This window comes from Podarcis bocagei (assembly GCF_964188305.1).
Source record: "Podarcis bocagei genome assembly, chromosome: 2".
Taxonomy (NCBI): Eukaryota; Metazoa; Chordata; class Lepidosauria; order Squamata; family Lacertidae; genus Podarcis; species Podarcis bocagei.
The window spans coordinates 71,988,305-72,004,564 of record NC_138126.1 but is presented as its reverse complement, the minus strand read 5'-3'; the positions used below and the strand labels follow the sequence as shown (position 1 = coordinate 72,004,564).

The window sequence follows — 16,260 nt, the reverse complement described above, 5'->3', positions numbered from 1 at the left end:
AATAAAGTCAAGATCCAGCTCTTCATTTCTGGTTTCAGTGGCTCTTGCAATTTCTAAGGTTATTGTCATTTTAAGATATTTATCACCATTTTCTTTTATTCAGGTTGCAGTGCTAAGGACCCTTATTTCCAGGAGGTAAAATCCACTTCCTGAAGCAGTAAATGCTATTTGAGAAGTTCAAAGAAATAACTAAGAACATCTTAAGGAAAAAGTAGCCCCAAAGTAGACTTTGAAAATTGAGCTCTAAACATTTCCATTTAAACATTATCGTGTAACATCCCATATTACATGGTAATAATGTAATCCTGACATGCCTTCCTATTTAGCATGTTTCTCTATTATTATTATTATAAATTATTATAAATTATTTACTTTCTTAACCATACTGAGACTGTTCATTTTATTTCTGTTCCATACCTAGTAGTTATTATTATTTTTTATAAATAACTGGTTGTTGTTATTGTTGTTGTTGTTTCTATTTATTCGTTTGTCATCTTTATATCCCACCTTTCCTCTAAAGAGCTCAAGGTGGTGTACACAGTTCTGTCCCTCCTCATTTACTCTCCACAACAACCCTGTGAGGTAGGTTAGACTGAGAGGCAGTGACTGGCCCAATGTCACCCAGTGAGCTTCATGGCTGCGTGGGGTATTCAAGCTTTGGTCTACCAGGTCCTGGGGCAACCCAGGCAGGTGGGTTGGGAATAATAATAATAATAATAATAATAATAATAATAATAATAATACCTACACATACACACACACCCAGTGATATCTGTAATGACAAATCTTTACATGGCCAAGAGTGGCATCACTGCAGTCAGGGAGTAGTGCAAACTCCCAGCAATACTGTGCCACACTGAACTTATCTATTTAAAGAGCTAACAATTACACAGAGGAGGAGAGAGTGAGGTCACTTCTACACCAAAACATTTAAAGCACACTTAACAGTTGGGGCTTCCCCACAAAGACTCTTGGGAACTGTAGTTTAAGGGTGCTGAGAGTTGCTTATTGCTTTATTTATATATTATATTTGTATCCCACCCTTCTTCCCAAAGGAACCTGCAGCAGCAAACAGCAAGATGTTAAAGCAGTACAATTTAAAATCAAATAAAAAAACCCTCACACATTTAAAACAGTTGCTTTGAAGCCCCTTACAGAGCTGCAATCCCCAGTGCCCAAAACAAACTTGAGTTATTGGGATTCTTTGGGGGAAGCTATGACTGTTTCAAGTGGTATAAGAGCGCTTTAAATGTTTGGTGTGGATGTGACCACAGGCAGAGAACTGGATCGAGAGCTGCCAAGCCTAAATTTAGGGCTCTTCCTACAATGCATGTTTGCTGCAAGATTTGCAGTACAATCAGGGGCAGCTTTTCCTGTCCCTGCAAGACACTTGGGCAGGGATGGGGGCCAAATGTTCCCTGCCAGCTGCACAAATATTACTAGCTATGGTTAAGTCTAGATATCTGTCTTGGTCCAGAATTCTTGGAGGTTGCCTGCAGTTATAAGAATAACATATGATTAAAAAAGCTTAATATCTAGAGGACCTTTCAAAAAGTTGAAGAGGCTGCAGCATTGTATTTTCACTTATGTTTTCATCCAGAGGTGATACTGCTAGAATTGTAATAGTGCCGTCCTTTCCATGGCATGCTGTCTACCTGACATTCGGTTTTCACCATCCCAATCTATTAAACTTGCTCATTGGTTCCCCTCAGGGCGAGGGAAGATAAAGTGAATTATGTTTAACATACAAGCCTGATTGATCTTGTTTCCTCTAGGTTTACAAGGAAATCCTGACCAAGCTCTTCTCTGTGAGTGTCAGCATACTGGCTGGGCCAGAGGAATGTCACAGTAAGTGAAGAAGTTCTCCATTGTATGCATAATCACCCAATAAAAACGTATGTCCGTCTCCCAGTAAGCTGTGCTTATTATTGTTTCTCCCCTGCCCTCAATACACTTAGGACCGAGCGGAAAACTTCCAGCCTGTCACTGACCATTGGATCACCAGCCAGCGGAGAGTTTAGCAGCAGCAGCAGCAAAGCATGTTGCAGTTATTCCACTTTAATTCAGCCATTATCCACTGACCCTCAAAGAGTAGGTTAAACACTTCCTGTTCCCTTTGCATTAATTCTGGCAAAACGTTGACTCCTGCATTGAAATTCCAGTTTGTCTGCATTGGTTTATTTCTCCCCCCATTTAAAACATGTCTGGCTGGGGTTGGGGTTTTTTTTTTGGCATCTATCAATGAGAGGATTAGAAGCAGTCATGTGGCTACCCTGGAGCTTAGCCATTTGTCATATTCTTCCAAAGACATTTAAGAAAGGACAGTTGGATCAAAGCAGCTACTTAGTATAGAGATGGAGAATTCAAAACATCCAGGGATTTAAATGCCTTTCAAGTTGTTAGGGGAAAGTGTGGGGAGAGATTACATCGGTTTCTTTTTATAAGATTCTGCTAAAGTAAAAAAGCAAATATATTATCAGTGGTAGAATTTTTTGTACACTATATTAACTAGTAGGCAGTTTCAGGCAGCCCCTATGGAATTGGCTTTCTTGTAAAGAAATTTTAGAGACATAAATATCTCTTTACAAATGTACAAGTTGTGAATGCAGACAAGCACGCAGGTACCACAAATCCTGAAAGGAGCATGGAGTCTCCCAAAAACAAACATAGCATGCCTACAGTTTGAAGCTTGTTCTTTCCAACTCCCATCCATGTATGTGTTGTTCACAAGTTAGTATCCACCAGCCATCAAAAGCAACTGAAGGTTCTTCTAGCCATTAATGACCATCGAATAAACTCATTTAGCAAAAAGCTAAAGAAAATATATTTATTGACACAGGTGCATCCATATGTCCAAATCTACAGCAATCAGCATAATTTGCCAATGTTTCCTTCCTTATTTCAATAGTCGATAGGAAGAAATCAGTTGTAAAAATGTAAAATATTCTGATGACTTGGTTCTTCATCTGTCAAAGGCAAGAGTTTCTACTTATTCCAGAATCCCAAATTTCTATATTGCAGCTGAAATACTTTCCAAAAGGCAGATTTCCCCAACTGGTGTCCATCAGATGTTTTACTGGCTGGGGCTGATGGTAGTTGTAGTCCAAAACATTTGGAGGGTGCCAAGTCAAGGAAGCATATCTAGAAGCTGTGGACACTTAAGTACCAAGGACTAGGTCTGGTTTACATGTTAACAGTCATAATATGATGGTTACCACATAATTGACTATTCCTGTTCAGCAGCTCACAGTGCAAGCTAGTTGATTTCCATAAGCGATGAGAAGAACCCCATGCCATGGAGGGTTGTGTGCCGCCACAACTCCCCATTACCATGACCCTGTGAGAATCCCAGGCTGCTGACCTCTTATGATGGGACAAGCAGATGAGCTACGTGACTTGTTCGAATTAATAGCATTACATTGGCATATCTAGGACACACATCTAAAACTTCAAGTGGAGATGCCTTAAAACAGTGATGGCCAAACTTGGCCCTCCAGCTGTTTTGGGACTACAATTCCCATCATCCCTGACCACTGGTTCTGTTAGCTAGGGATGATGGGAGTTGTAGTCCCAAAACAGCTGGAGGGCCAAGGCATCACTGCCTTAAAACCATAACTCGTTCATTTTCTTCCATAAAACTTCCATTTTTCTTTTTTCTAATAAGGGATTTATTTTATTTTTTTTGGTATGGAGAGCATAAATCATTATTATCAGAAGAGAACTGTATCATAGATAACCTAGTGTGCAAACTCCAGATAAAGTTCTTAGAAGTTATTTTTTCCTTTTGTCAGAAGTGAACGATATGCAGCTTCTCTGGAAATAATAATAATAATAATAATAATAATAATAATAATAATAATAATAATAATAATAATAATAATATTTATACCCCGCCCATCTGGCCACTCTGGGCGGCTTCCAACAAAACACTAAAATACAATAACCTATCAAACATTAAAAGCTTCCCTAAACAGAGCTGCCTTCAGATGTCTTCTAAGAGTTTGGTAGTTATTTTTCTCTTTGACATCTGGTGGGAGTAATATATCTTTTTTTTTAACATACAGATGCAAAACCCATCAAAAAACCAGACTGGATCCACATATGAAGCTGCCCCTGTATTTATAAAGGTAAGTAGCATAATCTAGACCAGTGTTTCCCAACCGGTGTTCCGCGGCACACGAGTGTGCCGTGAGACATCGGCTGGTGTGCCGCGAGATGCCTGGAGGGAGGCGGGCGAGTCGGGCGGCGAGAGGCGGGGCGGCGGCGGCGAGGAGAGGCCGCGCCTCCTGCTGCTGCCTGGCGCTCCTCCTCGCAGCCGGCAGCGCTGCCTGGGCGCCTCCGCGCGACTCTGCCTCGCTGGGTTTGGTCTCCCAGCAGAGACGGGTCACACGCGCACCTCCCTCCCTCCCTCAGCCTGCGCGGAGGGAGAGCCAGAGAGAGGCATCGCTCCTGCGCGGCGGGAGAGGGAGCAGCCGGAGCGATGCCCCAAACGAAGGCATGGGACCGGAGGGGAAATCCTCTCCGAGGAGGATTGAGCGCAGCTGAGAGAAGCCTTTCGAGGAGCTGCCGTGTCCCCTGGAAACCCCCTTCCCAGCTCTGCCTGCCTGCCTGCCCAAAGCTTGGAGGTTCCCCGGCAAGGGGGAGGGGAAAAACTTTCACTTTTGTGCGTCCCTCCCAGCGTGACGCTGCGCGCTGACGTCACGGGGCGGGGCTTTAATGGTGGTGTGCCGCGAGATTTTTTTTCAGTAAACAGGTGTGCCGTTGCCCAAAAACGTTTGGGAAACACTGATCTAGACAGCAGCAGACTGTAGCCAAAGGTGCTGTGGCAGGAGCGGAAAGCATTTCTGCACACAGGAGGCAGGTTGCTAAATCTCCCTCCCAGGTTTTGATTGCTATGCAGTGGTACCTCGGGTTACAGACACTTCAGGTTACAGGTGCTTCAGGTTACAGACTCCACTAACCCAGAAATAGTACCTCGGGTTAAGAACTTTACTTCAGGATGAGAACAGAAATCGTGCGGTGGCAGCAGGAGGCCCCATTAGCTAAAGTGGTACCTCAGGTTAAGAACAGTTTCAGGTTAAGAACGGACCTACAGAATGAATTAAGTTCTTAACCCGAGGTACCACTGTATAGGAAATGGGATGCTGGGCTAGACATCCTTTGCAGGGCTTTTGTGTTAATCTGCTTCCCCTTGGAATCTACCTCCAGATGTTCCCTCTTGCTTAGTGATATCTCTTTGAAATATTCTCCATATTTCAAAAAGTGAAAATCCACAACTGCAGCTAGAGGTTTTATTTAAGTGGTATACAAATTCTTTTAAATAATACTGTTCATTTCCTCTTTATTTTGACAATCTCTATACAGTTGAATTACAAAAATCTCTAAGCAGTGTACAAGAAAATAAAAATCCAGTTCCAAACTGTTGATCCCCCGTTTCTCTCTAAGCAAAGTACCGTATTTTTTGCTCTATAAGACGCACCAGACCACAAGACGCACCTAGTTTTTGGAGGAGGAAAACAAGAAAAAAAATATTCTGAATCTCAGAAGCCAGAACAGCAAGAGGGATCGCTGCGCAGTGAAAGCAGCAATCCCTCTTGCTGTTCTGGCTTCTGTGATAGCTGTGCAGCCTGGATTCGCTGCATAAGACGCACACACATTTCCCCTTACTTTTTAGGAGGGAAAAAGTGAGTCTTATAAAGCAAAACATACGGTAAGTGTGGGGAAGTCTTATGTCATGCCTATTTACAGTACTTTTTAACTCCTTCAGGGTCTTCAAAACATTAGAACTACCAACGGCCAGCTAGTGGTGTTTGAATGTCGAATACGGGCATCACCCACTCTTCAAGTTCACTGGTACAGAGAGCACAATCAAATAATCGATTCTGCAGACTTCCGAATATTGAGAAAAAGTAGGTTTCCTGATTTTTAAGAAAACTTCTGTATCTACTACCCAAATTTCCAATTTCAATTTATAAAAGGAAAAAAGATTGTTTCTATCTGTGGAATTTAACAAATCTAAACAAGCTGTAGTCTGCAAAAATGTCTCAAGTTTGTGTACAGTGTTCAGCAAATCCTGTTGAAGTCAATGAGACTTAAGCAGCCAATAGTTGAATAGCACGGCAAACCTAACAATTAAATATCTACTTGCTGAATAAAATGCAGTTAAATATTACAAGCTTCTACCATGAAACATGCAGTCTGATACTACACGTTTACTCAGATCTCATTGATGTTTCAAGGAAAATACGCTATTGGATTAATATATGTATGACTGCATTATAACCAGGTGTTTATGGGGTTGTGTGACTGCTGCTGAACTGCATCTCTCCTGTTGGTGTCCATGGTAACATCTAGTAAAAGAAATACATGACTGTCCTGTTCAGCATTTCCCCATTATCTGCAAGTACCAGCCAATGAATGGGAACAGGGATAGAGGCATGCTGAGCCAATGCCTTTTCATGTGTTTTCTTTTGCTAAGGAGAGTTTAGATGATATTGGGAAGAGACATGTGGATTGGCAGCAGCCAGATGTCTGCATAATATCTAGTTAGCCCCTAAAAAGCTTTTATATTGGCCTTTTGGTAATGGAGCTTTCAAAAGTGTGGCCCATGGACTTAGGCTGTGTACATGTGACATTTTATTCTAGAATCAGTGGAGACTATTTGTTTTTGTCTACATAGTCCACACACAATCTAGATTTTTTTGCCCTTGAAAAGCACTTCTTGAGAAACCAGTTTATTTCTGAAAATAAAAGCTCACTGCAGATTTAGTCTGCATTACCTCATAGTGTGTCCATTTGGAACAAGATCAAAATAGATACAGGTGGTCTTGAGTCTTGGCAGCAGGTGTGTGTGTCCACAGGTGCCCAACATTGTAGGTAGCGTATAGCAAGATTGCAACCACCACTTCAAGGGGAAGGTTTTCAAACACATATCATGTACCCTCTTTGGACAACAAGATCTGAAATCAATCTAGATTAAGGTTACCAGATTGTTTTCAATGAATCTGGGGACACTTTTCAACATCAATGGATTTTGTATGGGGACTGTCCCCGGGAAACAGGGACGTCTGGTAACCTTAATCTAGATTAAAAGCATGTGGAGGACAAGCATGTCTAATTCCAGACTGAGAGAAACTACATTTTTATGCTGCATATGAATTAATGTGCCCACACATTCTTGATTTCTAGTTAATTAAGACAGAAATGAAGAAAATTGCTCAAGCAAAATTATATGCAAATGTCTCCTTCTACCACAGATATATATGTAAAATAACAATTAAACTATTGTGTATTCCTGTTGTTTTGGGGCCTAATGCTAGCTTAGGGTTGACAGAAAACTAATTTTGCTCTACAGCCTCATGGAAGGCCAACAGGTCTAGTAATGCTGGCAAGGAAATAAGTGCTTAGTTGTATCTTAAGGTTCACAGCTTGTGTCTTTCAGATCTTAATTTTCAGTAGGCTTCACTAAACTATTAAGATCAATAGTCTTTCCATTGATTGAAATGCAGTACAGATTGCACTCTTGGCATAATTTGATTGAAACCTAAGGTCAAAACCTAATAGTATTGTTAAAGTGTTTGATTAAGTGGCTTTGTCCCAGGCCGTACAGGAAAATATTTGATATGCAGTATATGCTGAGGCACTGGAGATCAGTACTGAATAAGAGCAGCAATTTAACCTCTGCTCTGTGCTTTTCCCAGACTTCAAGCACGCTCTCTCAGTTTCAGCTCTTTTCCAACAATGCATCCCTCCTCCAGCCCACCTGCTGGAGGTAAAAACAGGTGGGACTGTGCAACCCTGGGGAAAGGAAGTGGGACAGTCATTAAAATGAGAACAAATGGGTTGTATTGGATGACAAATAGCACAGATTATAAACTGATAAGAAGGCTATTATGAAATGCTAAGCCTGCATGGCATTTCAAACTGCATCAGTACCAGAATCAAGCCTCATCTCGTATGTCCCTCATATTAAATGACATTCCACATACATCTTCAAGAGGCTCCAGTGACAGATGCGTTTTTCATCAGTGGGACTATCGGTATAGTATATTTATTAGGTTATGTATCTTGCAACAGTATTTACTAGAGTCATTAGAAACCTGTGTACTCAGCTTGTTGAACAGCTCTTACTGCTAGGAACTTTGTCCTGAGCATAACAATTAAGCCATTGTCCACACTGATGTTCGCTCTCTCTGTCTGTCTCTCTTTGTGTGTATTTCAGAGGCTTGTTCATCCCTGACCCCTGGTAAGTAATTCTAAAGGACTAGGCGGGAACTAGTTGCTGAAAACCAGGCACATCCAACAACTAGTGACCCCAGATGAGAATGTGCATCCAGTCAGTACAATGAGGCTTAGCTGAGCGCAGCAATACAGAAGTGTCCCTGCATCAGTTACAACATGCACAGAATCTGCTTTGGTGTGCAGATATTTCTTGCTGCATCTGAGAGATATTGCTCAGCAAGCTGTATGCTGTATCGTCAGTAAGAAATTCTGCGGCCTTCTGTGTAAAAGTGACACAACAGTAAGCTACAAAGTGCGCATAATACTCAATTTCTTATATGTCTGTAGCCTAGCTGTACTAGTAAAGAGGTGTGTTGGTGTCTAGCTCAATGCTTTGAAGACAGTCCCATTTAATTACCCATTAATATTAATATTAAATTAATTACTTAATTTAATTACTTGAATTAGTTTACTCCCATGTAAGTATACCTTGAATTGCAGTGGTATTTGTACACAGAATCTAATAATTTGTGTCATCCCTTCACAGCTGTTTTAATGAAGGCAAACCACATTCTACATTCACCAGCCTGCATTTGTATGGTGGTCTCCTGGGTTCAGTTCTCAAAGCTTGAATGGGGTTAACATTTGCAGAGGCTTACATTTAGATTAAACACATGTATTCTTGCTGTTTTAAAGGCTCTGCAGTTGCTATTTGATTAGACCTTGCCTATTCATTTTATTTTGTCATAATTGGAGTTTGTTTAAAATCGTGAATTGTTTTTTGCGAACTGCCTTGGGAAAGTAGTCTTATTGAATATAGTGAACAAAGTGACAACAGAATCTGCTTCAAATTTATAAGAATAACCATGCCTTAATTGCCAGAATAAACCATGAACTTCGATAGTGCTGCCTTTTTACCCAAGAAGTACTTTATTTCCAGCAATAAAATCTCAGTTCTATGGAAAATTAGGTCAATTCCCACTGGTAGTATGGGAGAAATGGTAATATAGCTATGTTTAAAAATTGATTTTTAAGTGTCTCATTCAGCTATTTCCTCCTTCCAGAGGAAGTTTGCACCTTAGTGATTACAGAAGCATTTCCTGAAGATTCTGGAATATTTAAATGCATTGCTGAAAATGAGTTTGGTGCAGTAGCCTCCAGTGCATACCTTTTTGTTTCCCAAGGTAACTGCAGTTTCTTCGCCCTCTCAGTTTTGGTGGGAGGGTAGGATGCTGTTTCTTCTCTGGAAAGATGACTTCTATTTCCCACTCGTGCAAAACAGCGTTAATTAAGCCTGGAATAGCTTGTTGCCAGCTGTGCAGCAGAGCAAAATGATCAGACTATATATACACAATCTGAAAGCTAAAAATGATTGTTTTTAAATATATCTAGTGAAGCTTTAGACACACAACTTGCCTGGTCTAAAAACACTTTCTGAAAACTGAGTGCCTAGAACACGGGTAGGCAAACTAAGGCCTGGGGGCCGGATCCAGCCCAATCGCCTTCTAAATCTGGCCCACGGTCTGGGAATCGGCGTGTTTTTACATGAGCAAAATGTGTGCTTTTATTTAAAATGCATCACTGGGTTATACGTGGGGTATAGGAATTTGTTCTTTTTTTTTCTTTTTTCAAAATATAGTCTGGTCTCCCACAAGGTCTGAGGGACAGTGGACCGGCCCCGTGCTGAAAAAGTTTGCTGATCCCTGGCCTAGAGAATTAATGGAGGGCATGTTAAGCAGTTAACATTATAAAAGCTAAGCAAGCCTTGCATTGCTCAGTACTGATAGCCTTGGACTTCCATGCAAGTTGTTCTGAACTTTCCAAAGAATAATATGTATACTTTGCTTTAATTAACTAAATCTAAAGCAAGGCATATCAATGGAGATTTGTTTGGTGCAATTCAAAGACAGTACAAGACGCTTTTGTGTTTCTTTACAGTCCCTAACATTCTCTTTTTTTATTTCTTTAAAAGCCTGCTCTTATTATTGGTTCTGGATTCTGTAATGGATTCCACAAGGATTCCCATCCTTAGTTTCTCTTTTCAGATAAGAACTGTCAGTTTATAAATAGTTTTAGTTGTTTTAGTTTCACTCAAAATATGCAAATCCTTTTCACCAAGAAGATACGGTGGAATTTCCCTGATGAGTAAAGAGATTAGAGAGAGAGAGTTACAATATGGCTGTTTAGAAATCGCTTTCCCACCCCAAACTAGACAATAATACAATGGTGTGAGTCAGTGCTTTTGGTTTTATATCTAAATTGTGCTTTTCAGGAACAGAGGAGATTGAAGGATTTGAAGTGGCTCCCTCACTGTCAGCTACACCAGCCACAATGAACGTCCTCTCTACACCAAACAGCCAATGTGTAGGAATGGGAAGTGATGTAGACAACAAACCTTCCAGTGTTACACTACAAAAGTCTTCTGGCTCATCAAGTCCAGAGGAACCTGCAGGTTCCTGGTGGCGAAACTATGGTGACGAGAGCAAGGATTTTAGTGACATTTATGAAGAAACTTCAGATAACTCATATCCTAGGTAAGTCAAAGCAAAGATTCTAATGACCCTTCTACTCAACTGTAGGAACTGCTTCCACTATAAATCACTGCAAACAATACCCTCCCCCTCCAAAAAATTACCGCAGATCTATAGGATATGAATGGATTTTGGAAGCACAGTTTCTGGTTTGCCTGCAGACAAATTGACCTTCTAGTCTAGCCATGCAATTGCAGAGACAGCTAGCTTTATATGCTCATAGACATTTTAATTTGGATGAGTTAGCCACAAAAGTCAGGCAGGTTGCTGAATAAAGTAAAGGGTAAAGGGACCCCTGACCATTGGCTCCAGTCGTGGCCGACTCTGGGGTTGCGGCGCTCATCTTGCTTTATTGGCCAAGGGAGCCGGTGTACAGCTTTCGGGTCATGTGGCCAGCATGACTAAGCCGCTTCTGGCGAACCAGAGCAGCGCACGGAAACGCCATTTACCTTCCCGCCGGAACAGTACCTATTTATCTACTTGCACTTTGACATGCTTTCAAACTGCTAGGTTGGCAGGAGCAGGACCGAGCAACGGGAGCTCACCCTGTTGCGGGGATTTGAACTGCCAACCTTCTGATCGGCAAGTCCTAGGCTCTGTGGTTTAACCCACAGTGCCACCCATGTCCCATTGTTGAATACAGACCCTTTAATTCAGTGGTAGGGTACAGCACAATAATGGTAAGCACAACTGCAAACATTTTCATCTGGCCACAGATTTTCCAAAATATGACTCAAATTAAAACTAATTTTGCTCTCTGAGGTTAAAAGATCAGCACGGTAGCAGAAAGAAAGAAAAAGAAAAACCATAGAAAATTATTGTCTATGCATAAAACTAAAATAAATACCTGAACCCATGTCAAGTTCACTTGAGAACTAACACTTCATTGAGATAATATATTTGCCTCAAGAATGCCCGTTTCCTGTGATAAAAAACAATGAGTAGTTCAGCTGAGTGGAATATCCTATTTTTAAATTTGGTAATCAACATTTTAAAAACAATTACCTGTTCTGAATGCACCACTACAAATGAGTCAAGAGCTCCCAGTGGAATGATTTACAACTCTATAAAATTAATTTCAATAGCATGGCTATCTATAAATTAGAAATTTTAATTCTTTTAATTTTCGTGACACCAAATTTTGATTTGGTTCTTAAAACCAATTTGGTTTTTCTGTCTAACATCGTATCATCTCAGGGTGGCTTACAATATAATAAAACAGGAAGACAGCACTATGATAAGACTTAATTCAATGAAACTTATAAAAGCAGTATAAAATACGGAACCACAAACTGGGCTCTTCACTTGCCCAAAGAACCACAACTCATGCTCTTCACTTGCAATAGCAACATATTTCCTAATAATCTCCCAAACCCCCTGGCAAACATGAGTTTTCACCTGGCACCAAAATCCCAATGCCAGTCATGACTCTAGGAAGAGGATATTCTCTTGCTAGGATGCCACCACAAAGAATGCCTTATCCCATGTCACCACATAATGCACTTCAGCTGATTGGTAGAACAATGAGAAGGGCCTCCACTCCAGAACTAAAATAATGGGCAGGCTGATGCAGGGAGAGGCATTATTCAGTTGTTTAGATCCTAAGATGTTTAGAACTTTGTGGGTATACACCATCACCTTGAATTCTACCTTCACCTTCTTCTTCTTCTATTCTTTGGCGATCACTCATAGCAGCTGAGTAAGATTGTCTCCAGAAACACAGTTTTAACAATGAGTCCGTAAGTGACTGTGGAGGCCAATTCTGGATCCACACGTCCTTCCACAGTGGGGACGTTGGTTCCGGGCGGGAGTTGATCACAATGTCGATTTGCCAAGCATGCCTTCCTCTTAGCACATTTCTCCCTTGCATTCTGAGTTCGAGTGTCTTCAAAGCCCATGACACCTTTGGTAAAGGCTGTTCTCCAATTGGAGCGCTCGCAGGCCACTGTTTCCCAATTGTTGGCGTTTATACTACATTTTTTTAGATTTGGCTTGAGACAGTCTTTAAGCCTCTTTCGTTGACCGCCAGCATTACGCTTTCCATTTTTCAGTTCAGAATAGAGTAGTTGCTCTGGAAGATGGTAATCAGGCATCCACAGAACATGACCAGTCCAACGAAGCTGATGTTGAAGAATCATTTCTTCAACACTGGTGATCTTTGCTTCTTCCAGTACACTGTTATTAGTTTGTTTGTCTTCCCAAGTGATGTGTCATTTTTTTTGGAGACACTGTTGATGGAATCTTTTGAGGAGTTGGAGATGGCGTTTATAAGTGGTCCATGTTTCACAAGCGTATAGTAAGGTTGGTAGGCAGCCAATAATAAATTGTCCAGATCATAAAGAAGAAGGTATATCTAGGTCTAGTATAACGTTGTGAAATATTTAAGCCTGTAAATTTGTGTGCTTTGGACTGGCAAAATACATTATGCATTAATCCATACGTGGGATGTTATTGGAATTCTTCACAAGCCTAATTCCAAGGGAAATGATTGAATAAGGGAAATTACAAGGGAAATAGCTGAATAAGTCTCCAGTCCTATATACTTACCTGGGAGAAAGTCCCACTGAACTTAATATGACTGACTTCTGAGTAGACATTTGTAGGGTCTTCTGGCTCCTTAACAGATTTATTGTGTGCCATAGCTAATGTTGTAATAAGCCTTTAAGGAACTATGAGACTCTTTAGAATTTCAGAAAGCCAGAGTTGTAGAATGTCCTAATTCCTTATGTTACCTGAAAGTACAACCAGATCTCTCATGAGGTGGCCATCATATGATCATAGTAGTAGTGGTTGTTTTCTGTCTCTGGCATAAAGGTGTTTTGGGCCAGGCTTTATTTTCTAGTTTCAACATTGTGATGGCAAGTTCAGGATGGCTTTTTACAGGGTTGTTTTTAGAAGAGGTAGATACTGGAGTCTTGTATTTCTGTATTAATCTTTATTTACACATTAGAGCATACAGGCTTTTTGAAGCTGATGGTTATACTAGTTTCCTTCTATGCCTGCTAATTCTGACTTTTGACTGAAAAGGCTTGGTTTCAGTTACATAGCCAGTTTCCTTTTCGTAATCACTATTTTCTTTAGGTGGAATTTTATGCTAATCGGTACCCAATTAATGCTTGCTTGATAGAATGAGTGTCCAAAGTACTGGTATGTGAGCTTAATTTTACATTTCTAATCAGAACCTTAATACAGTAGTTTTCTCTGTAAAAGATAAACAATCCAAAAAGGAAGTAGGTACTTTTGGTTTACGCATTTAAACTTTTCCCTTCGCTACCAATATAGATCAAAGCAATACTGCATTAACATATTCTTTTGAACTGCAAATTCAGTGAATTTAGGGTGTAACATTGGAACTGTTATTTGTAGTGGAAATTGGGGGAATAAACCTTTAGCTTTTTGGCTGACCTCAGTTACAATTTCTCATTCCTGTTTGTTCCTGGATGGAACTTCTCACCTCCTCCAGTTGTAGCACAGAAGTTGTTATTCTTCTGTAGCTCAAAGCAAGCAGCTCAAAGCATGCAATGTGAAACTGCAGATTAAATGGCCTAAACCTAACATGTTTATTCAGAAGCAAAGCCCAGTGATTTTCAGTTGGTTTTACTTTCATGTAAGCATGCTTAGGTATGCAGCCCAAGATAGAACTTTTGGACAGGAAGTGAACATGCTTTACTACAGTGGAGAATGTATTGGATAATGCTTGGAAAATGATATATGTGACCGGGTTGCATTTGGACCCAGTTTAAAGATAAAGGGACCCCTGACCGTTAGGTCCAGTTGTGGACGACTCTGGGGTTGCGGCGCTCATCTCGCTTTACTGGCCGAGGGAGCCGACGTACAGCTTCCGAGTCATGGTCTGTATGACTAAGCTGCTTCTGGCGAACCAGAGCAGCGCACAGAAACGCTGTTTACCTTCCCAAAAGAGCGGTACCTATTTATCTACTTGCACTTTGACGTGCTTTCGAACTGCTAGGTTGGCAGGAGCAGGGACCGAGCAACAGGACCTCACCCCGTCACAGGAATTCAAACCGCTGACCTTCTGATTGGCAAGCCCTAGGCTCTGTGGTTTAGACCACAGCACCACCCGTGTGCCTAAACCCAGTTTAGTGCATCCTAAAACAAGGCTAGGGAACCTGTGGTCCTCCCATGACATTGGCCTCCCAACTCCCACCAATCCTTACCACTGGCCATGCTGCATGGTGCTGGTGGGGAGTCCAATGACAAATGGAGGGCGAACGGGTTTCCCAGAAGCCAGGCACTATATTGTAAAGGCTGCCAGTTTCCATACAAGCTTTGTTTCTTATGATTTGTGGTTGCACAGCTGGACTTTTGTCACTCCAGCATCATATTAGTGGGATGCTCTTCCTAAAGAGGTCTGCACACCCACCTCAATGCCAATGAGCAAACTTAATGATTCAGAAAAGCCTTTGGGGTTATTTGAACTAGGCTGAACAATCACGATGGCTTCTACGGCTTTTTGCTGGCATTTATTTTGTTTTTACCAGTTGTATGGATTTTAAATCAAGTTGTTTGCAAGCTGCTTTGGTCATCCGCCTCCCAAAAGGTGGACTATAAACGTTTTATTAAATTAATAAACAGTGCAAGACTTGGAATGCCTTCTAAGCACTGTTTATGAAAAATACTTCTGAGCTCTATATGTATTTAGCCATATCTGGAGACCTCAGTGCACATGCCACTAAAAAATAGGTTGGCCTTTAACAGGGGCATTCTGAAAATGTCAAATTGGGGGCATTCTGTGTAAGTCTGGATTATAATGCTGCAGTCGAACCCCTTTAAAGGAATTCAAGATTTCCGTGCAAATCTTAGGCTGGAACTTCTCCAAGGAGGAAGGGAATAAGCATTGCCGTCTGTGCACTGTGAAGAAAATCCGTGACTAGATGCCCAGAGAAGAAGGGGTGAAATCACAAGCCTCTGGCCGTTTTCGTTTTTTCGGCGCCTAAACAAGGTGGTTGTGTGAATTGGGTGGGAAAGCGAGGCTTTCTTTCACGTCTCTCCACCATAAGCTAAGCATCCAGACACCTCCTCGGTTGGAACCGTCCGCCGAGACTCCCTGCGAGGGAGGAAGGTCAGAGGAGTGCTTGAACAAAAGGAGCGCCAGCAGGGCTAGGTTGGAAATCTGATCGGGTGCGACACAATCTCCCCTTGTCTCCGCTTCAGAATCAAAGTCCCTTCGACGGCTGGAATGGGGAGGTGTTTTATTTCGAAGGGGCTGCTCAATTTGCGAGAAGGGCTAATCCAGCGCACTAGTTTATTCTGCCTCGTTAAACTCTTCTTCACTTCTTCACCTTCGCGCTTATCCTTCCACAGACAGGTGGAGCAGCTTCAGGTCGTCCCTTCTCTTAGCTGCCTTGAGCCAACCCGCTTTGCCCAGTTAGATCATAATTTTAGCTTTCCCTCCAGAGCCGGGTTTTGGTTCGGAAAGTTCACCCGGTTCAGCAACGCTGTTCTCTTGGAAGAGGCCCGCTGAAGTTGGAGCCAGAGGATCATGTGC

At 41.5% G+C, this 16,260-nt stretch overlaps 1 long non-coding RNA gene across 1 annotated transcript in view; it reads left to right on the top strand.

Annotated features, from left to right (window-relative positions):
• Nucleotides 1-4,149, top strand: part of LOC308582487 — a 28,706-nt gene extending 24,557 nt beyond the window's left edge. Inside the window, exons 2-4 of the long non-coding RNA XR_014005694.1 lie at nt 1,776-1,848; nt 1,959-2,091; nt 4,065-4,149. This is a non-coding gene — a long non-coding RNA (uncharacterized lncRNA). The remainder of the gene's footprint in view (nt 1-1,775; nt 1,849-1,958; nt 2,092-4,064) is intronic.
• The last annotated feature ends 12,111 nt before the right edge of the window (nt 4,150-16,260 follow it).